This window comes from Eulemur rufifrons, chromosome 20 (genome assembly GCF_041146395.1).
Source record: "Eulemur rufifrons isolate Redbay chromosome 20, OSU_ERuf_1, whole genome shotgun sequence".
Lineage (NCBI taxonomy): Eukaryota > Metazoa > Chordata > Mammalia > Primates > Lemuridae > Eulemur > Eulemur rufifrons.
Genome location: NC_091002.1, coordinates 11,867,253 through 11,881,981, shown reverse-complemented (window position 1 = coordinate 11,881,981; position 14,729 = coordinate 11,867,253). Strand labels below are relative to the sequence as shown.

At 38.3% G+C, this 14,729-nt stretch overlaps 1 protein-coding gene across 1 annotated transcript in view; it reads left to right on the top strand.

Moving 5' to 3' along the window:
• Window positions 1-14,729, top strand: part of RALGAPA2 (Ral GTPase activating protein catalytic subunit alpha 2) — a 313,050-nt gene that overhangs the window by 32,153 nt on the left and 266,168 nt on the right. The window lies entirely within an intron of this gene.

Here is a 14,729-nt window from a genome sequence, read left to right as displayed (position 1 = left end):
TGTGGGTGTATGATGAGGCGCTTTCTGGGTTTATGGAATAAAACAAGATATGGGAAACCTCCCGCCCAGGACTTGGCTCATGGCTGGTGCTTAATAACTGTGGTTCCCTTTTCTCTCCTTTGAGGGTTGTGCTCCTTCCCCAGAGTCACAGACATTGATTCACAGCATATTTTGTGGTGGGTATTGTGTTTCCTGTAGTTACTGCCCTGTGAATGAAACCTGTGTAGAGGAGTTGTTTTTAATAGGAGCTTTAATTAAGTCTGTCACTTAAATATGTATCTACTGACCATTGTTTGTTTGAATTATTCCATTAACTTATTTATTTATGTAATGTTTGATGCATTTACTAAAGAATCTATAACATATATGGCAGGAAGCATGATGTGAAAACACCCCCCCCTTCATTTTAAGAGCTAGAATCTTCTTAGGTGCTCCTCCTTGATGCCATCCTTTCTCACCTCTGCAGGCAGTCACTCCCCTGCATTTCGTCATTCTCTTTCTTTTAAAAAATGATTTTACCACATATATTTGTATCCTTAAACAATCCATTGTGTAATTTTGTTTAGATTTGAGTGTAATAGAAATGGTCTCATATGGTATGTAATCATCTGTGACTTGCTTTTCACACTCAACATTATTTCCAAGATTTATTCATGTTTTTGAATTTAGCTCTAGTTTCTTCATTCCCACTACTGTATTAAGTGAATATATATGATTTATTTAATTCCTATATTTAGTATATAGGATTTTTTGGTTTTCTCAGTATTATAGATAGATTGTCAATGGGCTAACTTTCTTGTTTGTCTGTTTTCCTTGTCTTATTTCACTGGCTAAGTCGTCTAGTACATTGGTAAATAGAAGTGATAAAGGTGCTCATCCTGTTTCTGATCTAAAGAGAGTTTTGTTAATGTTTCAACATTAAGAATAATGTTTTCTGGAGCTGGGCACAGAGGCTCATGCTTGTAATCCCAGCACTTTGGGAGGCCGAGGTGGGAGGATCTCTTGAGGCCAGGAATTCAAGACCAGCCTGGGGAACATATCAAGACCCTGTCTATACAAAAAAAAAAATTAAGAAATTAGCCAGGCATGTTGGCATACACCTGTAGTCTCAGCTACTCAGGAGGCTGAGGCAGGAGGATCACTTGAACCCAGGGATTTGAAGTTATAGTTAGCTATTATTGCTCAAGTGCACTTCAGCCTGGGCAACAGAGTGAGACCCTATCTCTTAAAAAAAAAAAAAAAAAAAAAAAGAACAAGAATGTTTTCTGTAAATTTTTGGAACTTTCCCTATTTGATTAAATAAGTTTGTTTCTATTTCTAATTTTTTCCCCTGCATTGGTTGAGATGATCATATGATGATTCTTCTTGAGTATTAATGTGGTAAATTGTGGTTCTAGATTTTTGGGTAGACAAATATTTTGTTTGCATTTTTGGATCTACATTCACAACTGAGGTTGGCCTAAATTTCCCTTCTTTAAATCGTTTTTGACTGGTCCTGCTATAAAGGTTATAGAACCTGTTGTCAAGCATTTCTTCTTTTTCTATTATATGTAATAGTTTGTATAATATTGGAATGATCTGTTGCTGGAATAATTTTCAAGTCTTTCCTATAAAACCATCTGAAACTGGTGCTGTTTTTTTAATGGGAAGATTTTAACTACTCATTCAATTTTTTTAGTAGTTTTAGGATTATTCAGGTTTTCTGTTTTTTTCTTGATTCAGGTTTGGTAAGTTAAATATTTTTCTAATTATTTAAAGAATTCTAGGAATTCTTACTACCAAAATTTTAAAACTTATTGGCAAAGAAGCTTCTCTTCTTTGAAGGGTCATAATCTCTTCAGTTTTATCTCCCTTAGATTGCTCTTCATTGTCTTCAAACAGTTGTTATTTGTATTACATGTATTATTATTAGTAGTAGTAATAGTATTTGTGTCACACTTTTACTGTTTGCTAGTTGCCGTTGTAGCAGTTTTAAATTCTTTTTTTGTTGTAATTGCAGTTCCTTTAAATGTCTTTTCTTTCTGGCTTCTCTTAAGATCTTTTTCTTAGTCTTTGGTGTTCTGCAGTTTAACCACAAAATATCTAGTTGAAGATTTCTTACCTTGCTTGGTATATATTTGCTTCCTCTGTCTCTGTATTCATGTTTTATCATTTCTGTAAAATTCTCAAATACTGATAATTTTGTATTCTTTCTGGCCATATTTTCTAGGCTTATTTAAATTTCTTTATATATTTTCCCTATCTTTAAGCTTACTTTTATTTTCTCCTCCTTCAAGCTCTTTGTGTTGCATTCTAGGAAATCACTTCAATTCTTTCTTACAGTTCACGAGCTCTCTTCATTGGGTCTAATCTACTACTTAATTTATTGAGCTGTACATTTCAGTGATTCATTTTCATGTTTTAATAGCTCTTTGGTTTGGTGTTCATATGTGGCTGGTTGCTTTAGATTGCCTGATGATTCTTTGTTCATTTTTAGACATCTGTTATTTCCTTAAACATTTACTATATGTTTCATATTTTGTACCTGATAATTCTAGTATCTTAAGTCTTTACATGCCTAAACTTGCTATTTTGGCTGTTTCTCATTCATGGTGACTTCTTTTCTTACACATTTAGTGATATTTTATTTTGAGATCAGTATTAATTGACCACAGATTTAATATTTGTTAATCCTAGTTTCTCCCAGAGGGTTTGTCTTTGCTTTTGCCAGGAGGCTGGAAATGGGTTTTTTGAGATCACTTTAGCTCCATTGAGGGTTCTGGTTTATTATTGGAATTTTAGGTTCTGTTCCCTAAACTTACCATATCTAGGGAATGGGAACAGCGTCTGTAGATCCTAGTGCTGGCGTTAGAGTTAGCTCCCTGGCACCCTGCATTCGTTTTCTTTTGCACGTTGTTCACAGATCAGGTTTTGGCTCACTTTTCTTCTGTCTCCTTCCCTCTTCCCTCTTAGCTCCTACTTCTTCCTTTACCTGTGTTTAATGCCTTGTTAATTTCTCTGTGCTCTCCAAAGCCCAGCAATGTCTTAAGAATTACATTTGCTGTTGTTGATCTCAAGGCTAGTTGTCCTGCAGCAGGAAGGCCCTTCAGAGACCCTAGTTCTGTACCTCCCACAGAGGACATTTCACTACCTTCATGTCCAGAAATTAGGGAGAGTGTTAATACTGATACATTACCATTTACAGAGAATTAGTTGCCTATATAATAGAACAAATATATATTATTCAAGGCTTCATAAAACTTTCATTTTGCATAGTAAATATGAATGAATAATGAGCTTGCATTACTTTTGTTTATGCTTATGTCTTCTCTCTCTCTGCCTCTGGCTTTAGAAGGTAGGTCGTAATTTCTGTGTTTATTCTGGGTGCTAAGTAACTTCATTGTTGCTTTCTACTTTAGTGCCATATAAAGAGATGGTTTATGAGGGTTTGGAGGTGAATGCTTATCGATGTGTAAATAATTGGGAAAAGCTCCTTTTATAAAAGGTGGAATTATTAACACATGTTAAATCACAAAAGGGATACTGTGTAGGGATGTTCTATAAATAAGAAAAGGATTGGCAGAAAGCATGGGGGTAAGAGAGTTAAGGCCTGAAAGAAGAGTATGTAAAGAGAGCTACTGCCTGCCTTTGTAATTCAGGGGCAAACCGAAGGGAACCTTTGAAAAAGGAAACAGTAGTTTTTAGGGGTAGTGAGCATTACAGTGTTCTGATAAAGTAAGTGATGTGCAATCAAGGCTGCCAGCCCCATCCAGGTCGCAGTTTCAGGCAGTGAGCAGACCTTTCCGTCTGCTTTTCTCTCTCGGGGGAGCACTTGACTATCCAGCCACCTTTGCCTGTAGCTTCAAATGTGTGTACCACTTAGGCTTTCTGTTATTGGTTCGTGGAGATGTTTATCACATTTTAAAAATTGTGGTGATGACTCTACTGTTGCCCTTCTTTTTAAAACATGTTTCATCTGTTACTGCTGGGTATTTCAAATGGAGGTGTGGAGATGATGGTGTGCGTGCGACCCCCAAATGTGAATTTACATTGCCATCTTGACCAGAATGTCAGTGTTTTATGTAGGCTAGCCAGTTTAATCCTTTCCTTCTGAAGTAGGTTTTGTTGTGTCAGTTTTTATACATGAAAAATTGGGGGCTTTGTGGAGTTAGGTGATTGGTCCAAAGTTGCATATTTAGCAAATGGTAGAGGAGGGATTTAACCTCCAGTCTGACTCTAGAACTCATTTTCTTAACTCACTGTCATGCTGCCTACTGCTCAGGGGTCTTGATACTGTCCTGCCTCTCAAGCTGCATTCCACAGACCATCTATATCGACGTGTACCTATTCTTTACAATTCATTCATTCATCAGACACATTTATTGGGTACAGACTGTGTCAGGCACACATCTAGATACTGGAGATACAGCAGTGAGCAAGACAGAGCCTCCTGTCATCCTGGAACATGCGTTAACATTTCATGGTAAGCTGCAGAGTCCACTGGTAAGAATGAACATATGGCAGAACTTTAGTAATGACCTCTGAGTTGCCCTTTTCAGAAGTGACATTTTGGTCATCCCCTCAACTACTCTTGACGTAGTTACTTGTATAAAGGAAAAGGATGGTTTGTGTAGAAATGTAAGGCACCTGGTGACTGGGTCTGAAGGTCAAAATAATTCACTTGACCTTGAGAATCTTCTGGATTCAGTCTTGAGAGGTTATTTTAATGGTACCTGGGATTCATTTTAATGAGGTATGGTAAGCCACACAGACATGAAAATGGCTGTAATGAGGGAAGAAGTTTTAATTGTACTCACAGTCCCCTACAAACAGGAGGCAGGAGGCATGGCTTGCCACATGGGGTCACATGGGGAAGCACTGAGGTGAAACTAGCAAGTGGTGGGGAGAGAAAAAGAGAGAAAGAGGGGGTGGGTGGAGAGGGAGAGAGAGGGGAACTGAGGATAGGAGACTTTATTGTGGTTTTTGCAGTAAGGAATGAGCAAGGTAAGGTAAGCAAACTTAAAGAGGTTTAGGATTGGATAGTTTGCATAATTTCAGCTGACTCTAGGCTGTAGGGGTGGCCCCTAGTGGTCCAGTTCCTGGCCCCTGGGTGATTAGGGCAGGGGGATAGAGCCCATCAAGGAAGGTGTTTGGGGTTATGGATTTGGGCTTGGTTGGTTTGCATACCAAAAGCCAATGTTGTTGTTGCTGTGTGGAAGTGCTCTGTCAGGCTCAGGCTGCCTTGCCCTTTTCCCTCTTTTTGCGCAGTTTCACTTCTGCAGCTTGTTTTTTGCAATTCTCTTTTTAGGGACTGCCCTTTGCTCTTCTCATCTGGCCCATTCTTTTAGGCTCTGTTCACACCCACTAATTTCTTCTAGCAACTCCTCCTAGATGTGTTCCTTTTTTCCTGTGAACTTATATAATAACACTGTCATGTGTTGCCATTTGATTACAGCTGGATATTCTTAGTTATCTCTTAATGTGGCGATGTCATAGCTTCTTAATGAGACCATAAAAAGTTCCAGAGGCCAGCAATCATTACTTTATAATCCTTTGTGTCTCCCACAGTGATGTGCACTTGTTAATATTTGTTGTTGGATTAAAGTCTATTAAACTCTCAATTTATCTTCCATGGGGTTAGCTACAGGTAGAGTATCCCTTATCTGAAATGCTTGGGACCAAAAGTGTATTGGATTTTGGATTTTTTCGGAGCTTGGAATATTTGTATATACGAAATGAGATATCTTAGGGACAGGACCTAAGTCTAAATATGAAATTCGTTTGTTTCATATATGCCTTATATGCATAGCCTGAAGATAATTTTATACAATATTTTTAATAATTTTGTGCATGCAACAAAGTTTTGACTGTGACAAGCCATGTGAGGTCAGGTGTGGATTTTCCACTTGTGGCATCATACTGGTGCTTAAAAAGTTTAGGAATTTGGAGCATTTTAGATTTCAGATTTTTAGGTTAGGGATGCCCAACTTGTATTTGGTATTTTTATGTTAAAAACATTTTCACCTAAAAAGGCTGGGATAAAGGTATCAGAAGATCTGTCTAGGCTTAGATCAGGCTTTGACACTAACAAGCTGTGTGGCCTTGATTGAAGTGCTTAACCTTTCTTTACCCTGGCTTCCATGTCTGTAAAGTGACAAACCCATGACATTACAAATGTAGCTTTGCTTAAAGTTTCAAAGGCAGAAGTCTTCAAAACAAAAAGTTCATGGGGGAAGTCATTTTAGCATGAAATTTAGTTTTATGCTTTCATTTAGTTTTCAATATTAAATCAACTTGACTCTGAATAGCCTTTGAGGATCTAAACATCTCAGATGCTTTATCTCTAGAACGTTGCTGCCCCACTCTGTGATGATGGGAGGGATTATTCTTTATCTGCACAGTGCAATTAGGTAATCACAAGCCACATGGGGAATTGAGTGCTTGAAATGAAGCTAGTACAACTGAGGGACTTAATTTTTAATTTTAAATACTTTTATTTTATTCATATTTAAAATTAAATAGCCACATGCGGCTAGTGGCTACTATATTGCACAGAGAAGCTCTAGAGTCTTCCAGTAGAGCCTTGTTATATTGTTTGAAAGACCATTCCTCTTTGTTAACACTCAGTTAAATCCTTAGTATCTTGTACATCTGGGTTCTTGTGCGGCAAGGGGACTTTAACTTAAGGTTTAAGGTTTTACTGAAATGTTTCTCTGGGCTTCTTGTTATTACGAAAGTGCCCTTGGAGGGGAATGAACATTTACCTCTACAGGTTGGGGAAGCAAGGCTCTAAAGCGGCCTTCTACAAACCCACAAAATTGACAAGCCATGTAGAATTTCATTCTACTGTTTCCATGCTTGTTTTAAGATGAAAATAATGTGAAATAATGTCTATTCAAATTCCTTAGTACTTCATCTCCTCACCACACCTTCCATCTTTCTCCACCCATCTCTCTACCAAGATAAAGAAAACAGTTTGGTGGCATTCCAGAATGATTGTGTCTCTTCTTCATCCCTCCTTTGGTAGGGGGAGATTCTAGTTTGAGAAGCATTGACATAAGAGGCAAACTGCAGCAGGTGACATACAGGCTTCTTACAGGGCATATAGAGGAAGGACAGTAATACTGTGGACACTAACTTTTGTTTTTCCTTTACCATTGTAGACTCCAATTTGATTGTTTGAGGTTTACTGCGTTGTATGTCCTGACTCCCTTCCCTTCCAGCGGCGGGCTGGTGATGCTGGATTTTCAGCACCACTCACGTGTGCACAGTCTTGCTGGGTGTAGTTGTGTTTGGGAGTCATAATTTGACCAGTGGTGAATCCAGGGCTGTAGTGGAATCTGTGTCTTGCTTTAGTGGAATTCAGCACTGGGTATCTTGTTCTTTGTTGCTCTAAGTAAGCTTATATAGATAGTGGGTTTAGCCTCTAATTTTTTTCCTCAAAGTAGGGGGAAAGGACTTTTAATGTCTTTCCTGATAATAGTAACACAGCTGGATCCAGTACAGTGCCAGGAGTTGTGCAAAAGAAGGTGGAACAGTGGCTGGTTTTATTCTCTATATTGTTGCTTTGGTATAGACAAGCCAGTAATTTGAATGTTGGTTTTATTTCCCATACAAATGCATTTATTTATAACTTTTCACATTTAATAGTACCATTTTACTTCAGATAGTAGTGAATTGCCTGAAGAAAAATTAGAATTTTGAATATAATAGGATTACAAACATTTCTGAAATTTGTTTCCCTTTTTTACTCCCCTCCTTCTGTTCCTCTCTCCCTACTTTCCTCTGCTTCTTTTGTTGGAACTGTGTATCTTTCATAATTCTTTGAAAATGAAAACAAATCAGCAGCTCCCGTGGAGCTTCAGTGAAATGCTTGGGCTGAATCCTAGGCAAGGCAACACATGCAGGCCAGGTGTCCTACAGGATTAAGTAACAGTCCCTTTTCTTTCTTTATACAATGGCTAATGCCTTTTCAATACATAGCAAGGCAGCAGAATCATATTTTTACAATTAACTAGTTTCCACAGCCCCTGCATTCCTTTGCTTTTGTTTGAGTTACTTATTCCAGGATGTGCAGTGTGCAAATACACTTGCGTGCTGCTCCCTCTCCCCGTACCGATGTGAAGAACTTTCTTCCACAGACCTCTCAGGCTGTTATTGCTTTTTATTTCTTTTTCCCACAAGGACCACTTTACTGTTATTGAGTGGAGAAGGGACAAGAACAAATAAAATGAACAAGATAAGCAGGTTGTTCTTAAATCTTTGGAATTTAAGTTTTTATTGAGAATTTCAAATATTTGGATGCTTCAGTGGATTTTTTTTCTTTTAAAATAATGATTCCAAGTTTGAATGCAGCTCCTGGGTCACTGTCCTAATTCTAAATGACTGATTGCAATTGAGAATAAGCCAGTATTAATTCAAATTTCCTGGAGAACATTTTAAAAATAACTAAGCCAACACAGACACCCATCTCCAATGCCCAAAGCCTCCCCGAGTTCCAATTTGGTAAGAAAAATGAATGTCACCAGTTATCATGACGAGAATATTGGGTCACATTTATGACATGGTGGATATATTTTAATGTGTTATGAATATTTTAAATTGTAATAGAATTGTGTAATCATTTTGGCTTTCTTTATAATGCTGGTCATACTTGTGATTTTTATTGATGTTGAACCCTTGGTTGGAAGCGACCCCAAATGATAGCAGTGTTGTTCTAGCATAGTGTGATCTGCTCTAAGATACTTGAGCCTTGAGCCTCAAGGATTGATACTCAGTCTTTGAGCCTTGCTCTGCAGGGATCATAGTAGAGGGCCAGGTGGCCAGCGTGCCCTTTCTCACTGGTCTCTCATGTTGCTTGTGTTGGTGAATTAGCTCTGTAATTGCTCCTCAGTCTTCTGCTCTGTTCTGGAAACTTGGGAAATAATAAAACACAGGGCCCACATCTTTTATTTCTATAGCATGTGGTTATTCTGGTGTCTGCTTTTGATTGTGAAATGTTTGTGATCGCTACAAACTGAAAGATGGAAAGAAAATATAAACATCTAGTGTGTTCTGGAGATTCTTTGAATGCATTGTTCCCAGTTAAAATTTGATTATCTTATTATAGCATGTTAATAATTTAAATTAGACCACAAGTGTTTTGAGTGGAAAGGAGCCATTTTCAGTGGACAGTGTAACTGTCAAATTTAATACTCAAGACTGCAGTCTCCCTTTTGCGTCAAGACTTATAGGTGAGAAATTTGGGATTGACCCAACAGAACATGCCAAATTACTCAGTTCACCTTGGGGGAAGGGGAACTAGAGACGAGATGTTCGTGGAAGTCTGAAATTACATTCTTGTGATTATGTGTTGCAGCCCAGGTGCTCTAAGCTTCCTGGCACGCTGGCCTTCCTCATGCAGTGTGCCACTTGACTTGTTGGTAGCTGACACTCTCAAGAGGAGATCCTGTAGAAGGCAGCGCTAGCAAAAATGCTTCCAAGAATATTTTAAGGGCAGATGGTAGAAACTGCATCAGGGCTGAAGATATGGACAATTCACAATAAAACTTGAGCATGTTGTATTTATTGTTAGAGCAGCAGAAGATATGTAAGGAGCTTTTTTTCTCCCTTGAAGTTAATTAAAATTAATGTGTTAATGCAATTTGGATGAGTTGGTTTCTTTTTTATATACATTTAGGAGAGAGTTGTACAAATACTTGCCATCTTGTAAATTTTCTATGGATTGTTTTCTGTTTGGCTGTGTAGTGTAGTGGCTGTTACAGAGTGACACCTAGTGTTTGATGTGTTTGTGAGACGGGACAGGTTGGAAGAGTCTGGCTTTGAAGCCTTCTGTGCATGGGCTGTTGCTGTGTACCGTGGGCATTTGCTGAGTGACCTTGACAGGGTGACCAGTCCCGAGCCGACCTGCAGGTGTATGACACTTTCTAATAGTGCTGGGGCACTATTAGAAAGGAATTTAATTTATAGGAATTTAAATCCTCTAAGTTTCTAGGGTGGTGGGGACCAGGTAGTGGATTCTCACTGGGACTTTGTTATTTCTCTACTCATCACTTACGTGGAAACTCTCTGAAAGTGAATTGCTTTTCTTTTTCTAAAAAATGGCATGAAAAGACAGCCAACTAGTTGTACTGATGCCAAAATTGGAGAAATCTGAAAAATGCAGTAGTTTTTAGACAGAAAATGGGAGCTTGCATGAAATGAAGAATAGCGTGGCAGATTTGGTTGTGACTGAGATCTCCTATGTGAGATTCTTCTCTTGAATTTGTTTTAGCGAATGGTTTATTCAGGGCAAAACCCACATATTAAGGGCAGAATTATATGCTACTAATTTGGGGATTTGTGAAGGTTGCTGAATGTTCTCTCATCAAAAGTGAAGAGTCTAGTGCAATTTGATTTTCTTTAAAAAGAGATTAACCTTTGCCTGCTCCTAAGCAAAGTAAAAAATATAACCTCTTGAAATTTATCAAGTGCCTATGCCTCTAAATTTTTGAATATTGCATTTTTTCCTAATAAAAATGTTTTGAATATTGCATTTGAGTACCTAATACAATAGTGTTCCTTCTTTTCTGTGATTTTGCTTTCTGAGGTTTCAGTTACTTTCAGTCAACTGAGGTCTAGAAAGATTAAATGGAAAATTACAAAAATAAACCATTCATAAGTTTTAAATTGTGTTCCTTTCTGAGTAGTGTGATGAAATCTCTCACTATTCTGTGCCATCCTGCTTGGGATGTGAATAACCTATCCCTTTGTCCAGCGTATCTACGGTGTGTACACTACCACCTGTTAGTCACTCAGTAGCTGTCTAGGTTATCACATGAACTGTTGTGGTATCACAGTGCTTGTGTTCAGGTAACCGTTATTTTACTTAATAATGGCTTCAAGGCTCAAGATATGCCAATTTGGATATGCCAAAGAGAAACTGTAAAGTGCTTCCTTTAGGTGAAACGATGAAAATTCTTAATAAGAAAGGAAAAAAATCATACACTGAGATTGCTAAGATTCTACAGTAAGAATGAATCTTCTATCCATGAAATTGTGAAGAAGGAAGAAGAAATTTGTGCATAGTATATATAGGGTTTGGTACTATCTGTGGTTTTAGGCATCCGCTGTGGGTCTTGGAATGTACCCCCCTCAGATAAGGGGGGACTATTGTAAAAATGTCTTCCTATCTGTCTGTTTATTTTGTTCAATGTTGATAGTATTTTTCTCCACTCTGTGGTTTCATACATCTTGGGCTGGTGCTCTTTGATACTCTCTTTTGCCCCTGTCTTGTGCCCCTCCAGCTGAGAAGCATGTTGGTGAAGGGTCTAGTTGAGGTGGGCTCCTCACAGGTGATGTTTGAGTTTGGTCTAAAGACTGAAAAGGATGTAATGAGATGGAGCTGTGCTTTCTTTACTCCCTAACAGTATGGCTAGTGATTAGATAGTGCACTATACTGGAAGGGATTGCTGGTCTAAGAAGAAAAGCATTACTTTTTTAGCTAAAAATGTGGTCATTTTATTTTTAAGATTACCTAGTTCTTCATTTTAGCTCCATTTATCTCACTTGAAATTTAAGGTTCCAAACAAGTGTTGAAACTCAGAGTTCAATGTAAATATTCTGTCTGTATCAAAGAGTTGAGTCATTTTTAGTAAGAGGTGAGTGGCCAGGCCCAAGACAGTGGAAAAATAAATCCCCTTCTCTGTAAGTCTTCCTGGAAGCATCTGTGCCATAGGGCTTCTTTGCATATGCGTCCTTCTGAAACCTTCTGAAATCTGGCTCTACTTGTAACACAGGCATTCACAGAATGTTTTCTTTCAACTGAACTGCCCTTTTCTCATTATAAGTTTTCTGAATATTTATTATTCAAAAGGTCAAGTAACTAGGCCTCTATTCTTTTGAACCAAGTCTTCTATTTTCTTTCCGGTTGGCATTTTCTTTACCCAGTGCCCTTCTGTCGTGCAACAAATTTGGGGAAAGATTGCTTCCCAGATTTCTACTTTCAGACATAACAGGTTTAGTTGGTCATTGTTTTAGTAGACTACTTTTTATGAATTAGTATGTAATATTTTCCTTATTCTTCACTGTCCTACCTTTTTAAGTGGAATTGAAATCAAGTGTCAGTCCACTGGGATGTGTTGCAATCATCTGGTAATGATTCGAAAATAATTTCCCACACAAATTAAATGAAGACCAGGAGTTTTAAAGTACACTATAGCATCTTGTATAAACTCCAGCTTACATTTCACATTATTCCTGGTCATGCAGTAGGTTCTGAAGAAAAAAGAACTATGGATAATCAGTTAAAAGAATGACAGATTCCCTGATGTGCTGATCAGTAGTAATACCTAATTTTGATTTCGAGTGTGCTATAATGGATTACCATATAGATGCAGCTGAGCACTGAGCATTAAAGAGAGCCATGTGTTTTTCAGAAAAGTAATATTTATTCACACTGTGTGGCTTTCTTGAATTTTTTTTTTTATTTTACTCTCCAGTGAAACTACAAGCAAGATGTCAATAGCTTATGTGGCATTCACAGCAGTATAGCTTAGAATATTGGCTGCAGTGGAAGAAATGCCAGATTGTATTTGCCTCAGTAAAGGTAGACTTCATCGGGGACTTTTTGAGGGACAGGCTTAGCATTTAGACAGAGACAGTTGTGTTGGGCTTTATTTTTATTGACCTCACAGACTTTAATGTATAAAAGAGTGGCCCTTGAAATATTTGGAGACAAAAAGAATCATCAGTGTGGGTAACGTTTCAGCCTTTGAATTGTTGTATAAGATTGTGTCTATTTGGGAATATTCTTAGTAGCTCAGATATTGGGCAGGTGTTTTATACCCAAACCGTAGTGAGTTTATTTTTTAGTGTCTTTTAAAGTCCATCCATTTTGTGAATCTGAAAACTTTTATCCAGAAGTGGTGATGCTGATAGGCCTGACCTCAAAATAAGTTGGAGACTACTTTTGTGGCAGACTGACAATATCCAAGCATCTATATACACATCATCTTGCTATTAATATATTCTGTTTTTCTTTTTTGCTATTAAAAAGATGTTTTTCTTTGTTGTATACTAACAAAAGAAAACTAAATCAAGAAGACCAATTTGTGTTTTGGAAAACCGAAAAGCATGATTCACTGCCAAATTGGTTCCCTGATTAAATTAAAGATCTGGAGAACAGTGGGCATGTCAAGCATTCATCTGGTCCAAGTTAATTTTCTCTGTACCTTCTATATGAAAATTTTAAATTAAGTGCCAAGATGGGCTCAGAAGATGATCCTGGAATGTAGCTGGGGTGCCAGGTCCCCATGAAGGATAATACATGAGAACATAGGACACCAAGTCACTACTTTGCCATTTGCTCAGGCAGAGTGAACTGCAAGGAAGGAGGCAGAAAGTATGAGAGGGACTCAGTGGGACCAGGCTTCCATCTACGTGAGGTAGCGGCCAACTGATGAGAAACAGAGGCCATGTCTCTGAATTAGGGAATGCTTCTCTTAGTGCTTCAGCTTTTTAATATGATGAAAATATTCTAATGAATAATTTGAAGATTATTGTGGCACACATGGAGATGTGCTGCTCATATTCACCTCAAGAAAGAATTTTCTGCCCAGCTATGAGGAGGCGTTAACTGATGGTGTCCAGCTGTTCACACCTTCAGCTTTCTAGCCTTGGTCACACTCACCTCATCGTGGCCCCCAGCCAATGACCTAATGAGGCTGTGATACAAGGGCCTCTCCGTTTCTCGTCTTGCAGGACTCCCGTGATCTCTGCTGCAGAGCTCACACTGGCAGAGATGTGTCAGCTTTGTCTTGTGGTCAGAGGCTCCCCTGCCCAATCCTGCTGCCTTCTCTCTTTCACAGATGTGACTGCTCAATAAACCATTTGTACTCCTACCTCCTCTGTCGCAGCATGTTTGTCAGAGAACTCAACTTGCAACGATTATTTTTAACTTATTATCCAAGACACTAAACCAGGATTTATGGTAATTTAAGAGAAAGTATGAGTTAAGGAATCGTAATGCCTAGATGCAAATGGAGGCCATCTTTCTCGAGTCTGGAGCCCCCTGCCCCAGTGCATCCAGATTGTGCTTATTTGTGGCTCCAGAGTTGCTCGTCTGGCCTGGCAGCAGCCGAACTGCTGAGATCCTTGTTCTCATTCTCAGTTACAGAGTTGTTGGGTTTCTTGTTCCAACCTCTTTGCTTGTGATGTTTTCCTGTAGGCTGTAGCCAGCTCTGTGGGTTCTCACTCTTGTTTGTGTCTTGGGGATGTTTAGGTTTATGTCTATTGGTTGGACAGTGTTCATGTGGGTTGTTATTAAGATATTTTATAGAAAACTTTTTACTTCTTCTGATTCCCTTTAATGTAGTGGAATTTAATGTAACAACCCAATTTTTTATATTTAGCTCTTTTTTGCGTTACTCGTCTAAAATTCATGTTGGTGCAAGGTGAGACCTATTTTGATTTTTTTTTCCCCTCAAACAGCCATTTGCTTCTGTGCACTTTATAGATGGATTTGTCGTGCCTGGAATTTGATGTTTGGCTGACAAAGGTGATGGGTTCTCCAGGCAAGAGAGAACATTGAGCTCACTTAATTTAATATTGAAGTATCTTTTTGTGTGTCATCCGTTTTCCCACATTTTCCAACATCTTTATTTTTAAAAACTAATTGTGCACAATGGAGTCCACTTGCTCAAGGCTTCTTGGGCATGGCTCCGGGTAAAAATAAGATAAAATAAAATAAAAACTAGTTGTGCATATAAATA